The sequence below is a fragment of the Sinocyclocheilus grahami genome, unplaced genomic scaffold (assembly GCF_001515645.1).
Source record: "Sinocyclocheilus grahami isolate Dianchi unplaced genomic scaffold, SAMN03320097.WGS_v1.1 scaffold1210.1, whole genome shotgun sequence".
NCBI lineage: Eukaryota > Metazoa > Chordata > Actinopteri > Cypriniformes > Cyprinidae > Sinocyclocheilus > Sinocyclocheilus grahami.
In genome coordinates this window covers 293,003-304,942 of record NW_015506389.1, presented here as the reverse complement: position 1 = coordinate 304,942, position 11,940 = coordinate 293,003, and the positions used below count along the sequence as shown (strand labels likewise).

General features: G+C 38.1%; 1 non-coding gene across 1 annotated transcript; it reads right to left on the bottom strand.

Moving 5' to 3' along the window:
- Window positions 1-226: 226 nt before the first annotated feature.
- On the bottom strand, window positions 227-299 carry trnaq-cug (transfer RNA glutamine (anticodon CUG)). Its single transcript has one exon. It is a non-coding gene; the product is annotated as a tRNA-Gln (tRNA).
- Window positions 300-11,940: the final 11,641 nt, after the last annotated feature.

Below are 11,940 nucleotides of genomic sequence, written 5' to 3'. Positions count from 1 at the left end.
GTCTAGGGGAATTAGCTCAAATGGTAGAGTGCTTGCTTAGCATGCAAGAGGTAGTGGGATCGATGCCTGCATTATCCAAGCTTTGTCCTGCCCTTTTATGCTCACTTCCCTAAAGATACAAACTGTGCTTTGACACTACGAAGCAAAGCGCCCTACGTGTGCTTTTGGGCTCACTGCAGCCAAAAAGTTTTTTGGACCGGTTCTTGCGCACGTTGGTGACAAAAGCAGGTCCCACCGAGATTTGAACCTCGGATCACTGGATTCAGAGTCCAGAGTGCTAACCATTACTCCATGGAACCTTGACAGGAGCAGCTGTTGCTCACATGGCCACAAAGACTAAATCACTTACAGGCTCGCTAGCACAACCACCTATCTTTTTTTCTTTTCCTGCAGCAAGAAAGCATGCAGGGTCCAATGAAACTTGAACGTAGATTGCTGGATTCAAAGTCCACAGTGCTAGCCATTACACCATGGAACTACACCAATACACCTGGGAGACATGTAGTGCTGTGGCTGTGGGGAAGCAATTAGACAGAGGGCTTGGATCCCAGTAAATTTTGGTCACTAGCCCCAAGGACCAAAAACAAAAACACAGAAGAGCTGCTGAAACATAGGATCAAACCAAGGACCTTTAGAACTTCAGTCCAATGCTCTTCCAACTGAGATATTTTGGCTACATCCACTAGGCTATTTCTCCAGACTTTTCTCAAACAGACCATTTTAATTTTGTAAGATTAATTAATAAGTAATTGTATCATTATTCAAGTATCACACTATTATGTTAGCAACATGGTAATTTATTGTAAATTGAGCCAAAATAGACCCAACCACAGACAACTAATAGTTCAGTAGACTATATTACCTGGTGTTTGTGAGTAGTAGCATGTACTTCTAATTGTAATAAGTATTACTTCTAATACTTTTATTCAAGTATCATATTGTTAAGCTTAGGAACACACTGAAAACAAATTCTACTAAAGTTAATTGTGAACAGAGCCATGACAAGCCAACCAGTTTAGTTTTTTTTTTTTTCTTTTCTTTTTTTTCTCAGCAAGGTAAATTGTGAACAGAGCAAAATAGATATAACCTCAGTATGTATAGTTCAATAGACTATTTAATGTAGTATCTGAGAGTAGAATGTGTTTTTTAATGCTTATTTGAGTATAGACCCAACTACAGGCAACCAGTGTTGGGGAAAGTTACTTTTAAAAGTAATGCATTACAATATTGCGTTACTCCCTTAAAAAAAGTAACTAATTATGTTACTTAATTACTTTTTACAGAAAGTAATGAGCTACATTACTTTTGAGTAGGGGTGGGCGATATGACCAAAATCTTATATCACGAATAAGTGATTTTATATCACGATAACGATATATATCAATGTAGTTCTTTTTCTTTTAAGAAGGTTTTTATGATATTAAAACCTTTGATACCATATCATTTTCATAACCCTTGTCACCGATGTCAATATCAAACTAATACAAGCCTAAAAAGAGACAAAAAAACAACAACCTCAAGCTCACTGAAGATAAATAAACAGTCAGTGATGAAATAAGGATAAGAAACTAATTGCAAGCAATAGGACAAAAACTACAATAGTTAAAAGTAACGCTACATACATTGTGTAAATTAATTAGTCTTCACTGTTAATTATATCTATCTGTCTAGATAGATATAATTAACATGTATTATGCATAGATTCTATACACACATACATATATATATTGTGGCGAGTATCCCGAGTCCAGATTAGCGTCGCCCTGGAAACGCCGCTGCCACACTGATCACCGACGCACAACACCTGTGCGCGATGAGTGGCGCACCTGGAGCTCGTTCCCGCTGGCCTTAAAAGCCAGGAGAAGAGACACCGGTGGGAGAGGACCCCAGAGCTCCAGGCGGCATTAACGATTGTTCTCCTTATTTCACAGAATCTGAAGGCACCCAGGGAGAGGGATCTGCACCACGGCACTTCACCCCACGAGCACCAGTGTGAGACGGGCACCGAGCACCAGTCATCAAATATATATATTGTGGCGAGTATCCCGAGTCCAGATTAGCGTCGCCCTGGAAACGCCGCTGCCACACTGATCACCGACGCACAACACCTGTGCGCGATGAGTGGCGCACCTGGAGCTCGTTCCCGCTGGCCTTAAAAGCCAGGAGAAGAGACACCGGTGGGAGAGGACCCCAGAGCTCCAGGCGGCATTAACGATTGTTCTCCTTATTTCACAGAATCTGAAGGCACCCAGGGAGAGGGATCTGCACCACGGCACTTCACCCCACGAGCACCAGTGTGAGACGGGCACCGAGCACCAGTCATCAAGGGCACGTGTGATCAGTGTGTGGGCAAATAAATCACCCTCCGGGGCTCTTTCGACCAGTACCGAGTCTGTGCTCTCATTCACCCCGCGACAATATAAATTATCATTATTATTATTTTTAAATTTCTTCTTATTAAAGTTACAAAAGGGATTTAGTCAAGAGCAGTGAGAGATTTTCTCTCACTGTTGTTTGATTAATATGAATGGCAGACAGGACGAATATTGGACAGCTTCCTGTTCAAGTCCGGATCCAATATACCGTTACATATGCATTTTCTTTTTCAGCTGTTTACTCTCTCTTAAGACCTAAATCACTGTGTTTATGAGGATACTTGCAAAGCCAGGGATTATAGCTCATATAAGTGTGTTTATGTAATCGTTCAAAGCCAATAAAGCGGGAAAAAATGCACACTCCTCTCACACAGAAACAGAGACAGCACACGCATATAGTTGTTTGTTTCAATGGCTTAAAATCGGTTGTTTTAAAACTGCAGTGCTTAAAAACGCGTGTCCATGCTACACATTAGGGGTCGGGGAAAAAACTGATACAGCATAGTATCGCGAAATTTTCCGCGGCAATACTGTATCCATGCACGGACGCCAAGTATCGATCTTTTATTATACTATTTGGTAGAATAATAAAATCAATTTCTTCACAATCCACTAGATAGTTTCTGGTTAGGTCAGCTGGGTCACCTTCAGCATGCAGTAAGTTAGTAAAATAAAGAGGGCGGCATCATGGAAAGTTATCAGGAAAGCCCCATCCGCGCTTAAATCGGATGTATAGACTTAGTTCGGATTTGTAAACAAGGAGGGGATGTTAGTAGGGATGCACCGAAAATATAGGCTACATATAATAATAATAATAATAATAATATATGGCATGCCGCATTGCGCCCCGCCTGGCAGTGTTCACTCTCCTCGTCACTATGCGGTTTGACGCTCCACTCAATATTCCGATCTATGAATGTGCATTCCGCTCGTGTACTGCTCATGCTCAGTGGAAAAGCAAAGCCTCAAATAACGCGCTGACAGGAAATTTCTATGCAGTATAGGCCTACTTGTTCCGGTTTGCATGGTGTAGGCTAGTTCAGCTGTACTGGGCAATGCTGGTAAAATAATGCTACCTTCAGTGACGCTATGCTCTGCTATGCTCATATGCTCTGATAATAATAGCTTTGTAGGACTATACATTATTTGGATAATTAGTCAAAAAAAAACAACAACTTACTGTATATCTGATTCTGTTACATAGAAGTGAATAAAAATAATAAATTGATATTTAATATTAAGGTAACACTTTTCAATAAGGTTCCATTAGTTAATGTTAGTTAATGTATTAACATTTATACATTTATTTAAGTATTTATTAATCTTTCTTAATGTTAGTTAATGAGAATACAGTTATGCACAGTTCAGTATCATTAAAATTGAGTTAAATTTAAAAAGTCTTACCAAATTACTTTACATTATTTAATAAAATAATAAATAATCATTACAAAAGCATTTTCGGTTTTGGTTTTCAGCCAAGTGCATCCAGAATTTTCGGTTTCCGTTTCGGCCCAGAATTTTCATTTTTGGTTCGTCCCTAGATGTAATACTACACGTTTTATTTAATTTAATTTAAATTTAACAGTAATTTACTTTCAAATGCCCCAACTGCTGAAGGGTCTGCACAACTTTTTAGTACAATTTCAAGTTGCACTGTTCGAAATACCTGTAGTAGCACAGTAGTGCATACCTGTTTACATTTAATTAAGGTGGACTAGATTAGACTGTAATACAAATAGTTGAGTTAGCCAGGTGCATACAACATTTATGACAGGTTTTCATGAAAGTGTTGGTCAGTTTGTCTACTTGACAATCCAATTTTGCACTGCAACAATAAAACTGAACTGAGATAAACAAACTGAGAAATGTTTCTTTTTAGTTAAAACAGATGTTGTCAACGTTTTACTTTGGGGACATAATTTGAAGTTTGAAAAAGGTAATAAATTGCAATATGTCGCAGAATATTGCAATAATATTGTATCGTGACACACGCATCGTGATAATATCATATCGTGAGGTCTCTGGTGATTCCCACCCCTACTACAGATGTGGTCCCTCGTTTAGGAACGAGCTCCTCTTTTTGTCCTGGCTGGTCGTTTTCCTGCTTGGAGCCACCTGGTTCGGTCTCCCCTTCATGACCCGTGGTGTAAGATTGCAGTCATCCAAATGATGAAAAAGTATTGCTGTAAACAATGTATTTTGCGACATCACGAATTAAGCGATAAGGAATAATATGAAAGGACATATTTTTATTTCGTCCATCCAATATATATCGTCATATCGCACAGCCCTACTTTTGAGTTACTTTTAAATCTGAGCAGGGCTGGCTTGTTTGTTTATAATATAAAAAGTTCTTATTTTACAAATGCAAAAGCCCTTTCACAACAAAAATTAAATGAATACACCTCAGGCTGAAGGAAATGTAAATGAATGTCTGTACAGTAGAGGGCGCAGCTCAAACAAATTGCAAAAAGTATATGACGCAGGAAAAGAAAGTTCAACACTATTCAGCAATAACAAAAATGTAACACAAATGTGTAATTTTTGCTTAGTATGGTTGAATTGGATCATTGAAGGTCAGCAGCAAAGACACTGGTTAATAAAAATTTATTATATACATAAAAAACTATATTTGTCTTATTTAACATATTTAATTATTGCAGGTTTGTATAATATTCTGAGTTTGCATTTCACAGTTTTTATTCATTTTGTGGAATACTGAATCTGTTTTTGTGCAGGTGAGATGAGTAAATACATGTTTATATTTAGTCTAGAACTACAGTAACATCATGTTTACACAGTGAACACAACGCCTCAGCACATACTACCGATTTCTCTCAACATGGCAACACAAGAGCTGTCAGTAAAGACGGTAAACAAAGTAACTGTTTGTTTTAAACAGTTACTTATTTGAAAAAGTAACTCAGATATTTCCTTCTAAATTAAAAAGTAATGTGTTACTTTACTGGTAAAAAGTAATCTGATTATGTAACTGGTGTTACTTGTAATGCTTTACCTCCAACTCTGCAGACAACTTGTAGATCAAAAATACATTTAATAAACTATTTTACATACCATTCGGGATGATGGTATTTTTATGCTCAAATATTGTTATCTTAAAAACTGGCTCAACAACAACAAACTCGTTTAGTTTCATTTAAAAAGCTCAATAAATTATGGCAACCTGCAACCCCTCACCTTGTACTCCATGTTGTGATTCAGCAAGACGGGACTCAGATTCCACAACTTCTGAACACAGTCTTGAGAGCCAATCAGCGCTTGCGCATCCCATTTGTTCATGGTGATGCAGGTTATGGCTGCACCGTGATGATCCAGCTCGGCTGCCGTGGCGCTCTTAAAGTAGTAGATCACCACTTCGCCACCAAAGGTCCCATAGAGCAGCCTGGAGTCATACAGCAGAGCCATGGTGGAGATTGGGGAGTGCAGCAAGCAAAGGGAGTACCTCTCAAATGGGCCGTCCACACAGGAAACTGTCTCTCGATGTAATCTCAAAGATACAAACAGCATCCTGTTCATAAGGAGTTTAAGGCCATGTCCACATGTACACAGGTATTTTTATAAACCTGGTGCTGCGTTTGCGTGTGGATGAATGGCCAAACCGCATAGAAAAAAACTGCAGTTTCGAAAATACCCGCGTTCGTGTGGACAGGGCCTTACACAAATGCAGCACCAGGTCACTGAAATGGAACATTTTTGAAAACCCATGCCAGGGTGTAGATTTTCAAAAACTTTGGTTGCAGTGTTATCGTGTAGACAGCGAAACCGGAGAGTTTGGCTTGTGACGTCAGAGCCTGCGCTGTTATCTCTTAAACTTTTTCAGGCTTCTGATTGGCCAATATGGCTTTACAGTTGAGATTATATCGCCACCTGTTGGCTTGGCATGCTCTTGACAGTGCTTCATAGCATGCTTTTGCCTTTTCATGTGGACAGAGATTTTTTTTAAAACGGAAGAAGGAAAAACTTTATTATTAAATATTATTAAACAAACATTTAGTTATGGGGAACTAAATACCAAAATTTGGTCTTGTCTCGACTAGACACCAAAAATACCAAGAACTTGGCCCCCAAACTAGATAGATGAGTGATAGCTTCTATTAGGCTAAATCTGCAACCCTGTTACCCATTCAGTCATTTTATTATAATATTGATTTAATTTTATGTAATTATTCAAATATATGATAATATAGAATAAAACCATTATAATATTTAAGCTTTACCAATACATGAAAGGACTAAAGAGAAAAAGAGTATTACAAAAAAGACATAGTTATATCAATTATTTCAAAAATGAAAATTCCATTATCGATTATTTTCTCCCTCCTGTAGAACTAAAAAATCTCAATGTGGAAAAAAGTGAGTTATACTGCCTTCCTGAGTTTAACAACAACAACAACAAACAAATACAATTCCTTTTTTGTTACCTGTTACCCAATCAGTCATTTCATAATAATATTTATTGAATTTTATTTTAATTATTCAAAAATATACTAATATAATATAAAACAGATAATATAATATTTAGTTTGATCCAGTGGACAAACAACAAATCTAAAGATGAAGTACTTCACATTGTTAAATAAATGTCCCTTTTTTTAGAATTGCAAGCCTCATTTTGCACCCTTTTCATGGCAAGTGCTATTTAATTAATGTTATTAAACATGATGTCTGATATTTTTGAGGTAAGCCATTCGTATCTTGATTTTCTGAAAAGTGTAAACTTGGTCTTGGTTTAAATATTGTTTTTGTAAGCAGCCCAACATTCTGGTTCAACCAATCGAATGGTAATGGTCAGTTAATAAAATAACTGATTGACTTTAGTGATGCACAATTAATAAATGAGTAAAGATAACCAGACAATGACATGTATAAAAGCACCTGCAAACAGCAATTTTTCATCCTCAGATGTTCTGAGAAACAAAGCTGGAGAGGGAAGATCAACCACAGACTCAACACCATGGCTCCATACCTGCACACACACAAAACCTTCCAATAAAGCTGAGATGTGACATTTTGCTTGGTCTTTACTGAAACAAGATACATACCGAATGGAGACGGCTTTCCCCAAAAGCAATGAGTATCTTGGAGTATTTGGTGAGTGTCAGAGAGCAGGTGATATTGTCGTGTCCAGCAGGGTAGGGTAGGGGGGTCTTTGAATGTTGCATGCCAGTGGATATGTCATAAAAACAGAGCGCCCCCTCACTGCATATGCATGCTACTGCATCTCCAACAACACCAAGAACACAACAAACCCCTGCTGTCAGCTCATGCAGGGGCTTTGCAGTGTCCAAGTGCCAAGCTTTAACCTACATGGGAAAGGATGGTAGAGAAAATATAAACTAACAGCATTCTACACAGTAACAATTAAATGAACACAAAAAGAAAATTCTGTCATTATACATTTTTGTTAATTACATTTTTTGGTCTTTCCGTTCTTGTTGTTGTTATATATTTGTAAGGCTAGATCTGCATGAAGACTCTTTAAAATTTCTAAATTTTTATTATCATTACACACATAATGACTGGGGCCAGTTGCATAAAATGCTAACAGTAGCATAGTCTTACACGTTATTTATTTATTGAATTAATGTTAGGACTGGTCATAACTTTAAGTCGATTTAAAATATAGATTAGACTAATTTGAATCTGAAAAATAAGACTCCTTGGCTAACTACTAGTTGGTCAGATTAGTTCTTAAAGGGGTCATCGGATGCAAAATTCAAATTTAAACGTTGTTTGACCATAAATGTGTGTTGGCAGTGTGCATACACATCCACCCTATAATGATAAAAATCCACCCAGTGGTATTTATTTAATCCCTAAAAATAATACCCGCTGAAGACGCAGTGGATTACTTTAGCTTTTGAAGGGAATATGCCCCGATCTGCCTATGTTCGAGCGAATCATTCGTGATCCAGCCTCACCTACAGAAGAAGTGAGTTTTAGGGGGTTTTTTTATGAATCTTTGCAAATCGCCTTACCTAATAATATGCTAGTTAGCAAGTTTTGCGGTTAAATGCGGCTAAAGTAAACAGTACTGCTCATCACCCCACAGAAGAGAGTGGCGGGGCGAGCAGAGCTCATTAGCATTTAAAGCGACATGCAACAGAACAGATTGCTGTGAAAAGAGCTGATTATAGTAAGGTAAAAGGGTGTTTTTTTCACTACCACTGATACATTTTAACCAAAGCATATTATAGACTTTTCATTAAGACCCTAAAAAATCATATCAACTTGTGAAAAATGTGCATCCGATTACCCCTTTAAGACACAGCCTCAACATAATGGCTAAGTTTACACAACTGGCCCCTGGTTTGGTACAGTAAGAGTAACATAAAAATAGTAAAAAATAATTAATATAAAAATGTTTTTATTTGAACATGAACCCTTCATTTAATTTTTAAAAAAAAAGTAAAATTTTAATTTTTCATACTAGGCTGCTTGGGTTGGTTATGATAATCTTCCTTTCTTCAATCATGTGAACGTGTGTAGGTGTTACGGGGCTGACGAGGCGTGAGACGTGTGGATACATCTGCAAGCTTTTATTTAAGAGACGTGGTCGTAACAGGCAGGGTCGAACATTGGCAAACAGGTATATGGCGGGCAAAACACAAGAATAGACCTAGGGCTAGCGTAGGTCAACGATCGGCAGACAGAATCACAGGGGCAAGACTAGAGGGATAAATCCAGGAAAACAGGCAAAGATCAGGACACGAGAAAACAGACAAGGCAAGACTAAGATAAGGCTATGGACAAACTAGACAGGCTCCGTAGAGTAGCTATCGCTATGAGAGTGATAAACGCTATACAATACTCGGCAGAGGGAAGGGATAAGAGTGAGTGTTAAATAGGGAGTGAGGGATATGAAACAGCTGTGTGCAATCAGTGCTGTGTGCAATCAGTGCAATGAATGATGGGATATGTAGTCCGGGGTGATATGCAACAGGGTGTAGTGTGAGAGTCAATGAAAATGGAAAGGGTGACCTCTGATAGCTAGCAGACGGAAGTTCATGGACCGGATACGTAACAGTAGGAGTGTGTGTTTGGACAGACACTGCATCAGTGATACAGAAGATCTGTTGTCCACTTATCAGACACCATTTTCTTAGTGTGCCATTGAGTCCAGTAGACAGACAGTGATTGGTTTTGTCCATCAGGTTCAGGGACAGCACCGCTGCTACACAGAGAGAAACAAAACGTGTTTATATTTTCATATATAAAATGGTGTTCACCCTGAAGCATTTTTTCGGGTAGTTTCTAATAGGCACTTAGAAACAGCTTGAAAACTGTGGGAAATATAGAAAACATTTCTATAATTAAGTTAGCTATGTCCCTTATTTCTTTGTTTGTTAAACTATTCATTTCCTTATAAAAGGGATAGTACCGGTCCTGAATATTAATTGATCAATAGAGTGTGCTATAATTCATGCTGCAATCTACAATATAATGTGAAACACCATATAACTGCACACCTCCACCGGCAGATTGATTTTTTGCTGCATAGCAACGTTCTTTGAGGAACTATGGGGGAACAGAAGTGTGCACTCCTAAGGGAGCATGGCATTACTGTCTCATTGGGGACTGTTTGGCTCATCCTACACCATGGCTATTTTGTGCTGTTCTATCTTCTGTCGCAGGCGTGTTCATGAGAGAGGGGCGTTCCAGAGGATGACATAAGATGTAGGCGAATTCGGTGATGAATGTGGAAGTGACAAACGTGGATTTGCAGTGGAGAGAGCAAAACAAAACACTGGGTCAGGAATTAGAAGTACAAAACGAAGATTTGTAAAAGAAAAATGTCGGAGGATGCCACGAGCCAGGAGGAGACTGGTTTTCCTTTTGCTGTAAACAAAAGTTGGTTAACATGAGACTATTTTCACTGGAGCTTACGCTACGCCTACATCCTACGTCATCCGCTGGAACATCACTCTCTCATAACGCACATATAACAGTTAGCACTAGCTAGAGATTACAGTTTATAAAGTTTTAATTATGGACATTTTTCTTACACAATTGCATCGATTCGTTTCAAAAGGACTATATTAACCCCCAGAGCAATGGGGAGCACTTTTTATGATGGATGGATGCACTTTATTGGACATTAAAGCCTTAACACCTATTCACTGCCATTATAAAGTTTGGAAGAGCCAGGACTCTTTATTTTTTTTTCATATTCGTCATCCTGTATGCGTTTATTTTAATTTTTTTTTCATATTCGTCATCCTTTAAAAAAGAACAATGCTTAACAATGCACCTAATCAAAATGCTTGCTACGAATGTGAAAAAACAGAAAATCGAACCTGATCCGAATTTTTTTATGACGGACAAAACTTTCGGAGGCAGTCTGTAAACATGACTGACACAATGTGAGGTTGTATTTATTTTTTAATGTGCAAAAATGTTGGACTCAGAGTGCAAAAACCTTTACGCTCTCTTAAATTTGAATTTTCTGAATCAAGGCAATGACACACTACACCCTTGCCTTCTACACTGTTAAGAACCTAAGTCCAGAAAGATTGTGAAGAGTCTGGAGATGGTTTAGACTCCAGACTATGATCAGTCCTTCCTCTGAACCTGCTACCAGCAGCTCTCTCTTTGAGCACAGCACAACAGCTTTCACCCCTTCAAAATTCAAGAAAACACACAATGATATGAAGCCACATGTAGCAGATTAGCAACAGAATGTGTGGTAAGATATTTTTACTCAAATCTTTAACAAAACCAATATTAAGCTCCTTTATGTCACCTCTAGTGAACCCCGTGAGGGTGCTCTTCAGTGGGCCCCCAGGGGCCTGAAAGAAGCTGCTTTTGGGCACAAGCACTGGGTCAGTAGAGGAACAAAACCAATCCACGTAATGAGAACACAGCTAACCAACCATGGAAGGGTAGAGATCAGCGAGGCACTGCAGCCTGGAGAAGATCTCCGTGACCAAAAGTGAGGGATCTTATAGAAGAGTGAGATATATACTGAAAGATGAGTTATATCATGACAGATTTTAGATCATGGGTGTCAAACTCAGTTCCTGGAGGGCCGCAGCCCTGCAGAGTTTAGTTCCAACCCTAATTAAACACACCTGATCCAGCTAATCACGTCTTTCAGGCTTATTTGAAAACTACATGGTTTGTGTGTCGGATCAGGGTTGAAACTAAACTCTGCAGGGCTGCGGCCCTCCAGGAACTGAGTTTGACACCCTTATATTTAGATGTTCTTGAATTGTAAGCAATGTTTAATGGGACAGTCAAAGAACAATTAATTGGTGTGACTGGTTTTCCTGCCAATAAATAAAGAGAAAAAAATGTCTCTGAATGTCATCTGAAAAGCCTCATACTACTTACAGAGAATTTATAAATGCATTTTAAAAAGCAAGAAATTATTTAAGCATTGATATTTTTAAACAATACATAAATTACAAATACCTTTTGTGCATTTATATATATTTTACATATTTAACAATAAAATATGTTTAAATATCAATAAAGCAAAAAATTTTTTTTAAATAAAGTATTTATTAATTGCTTTTATTTATCCATTTGCTAGCTGATTTTT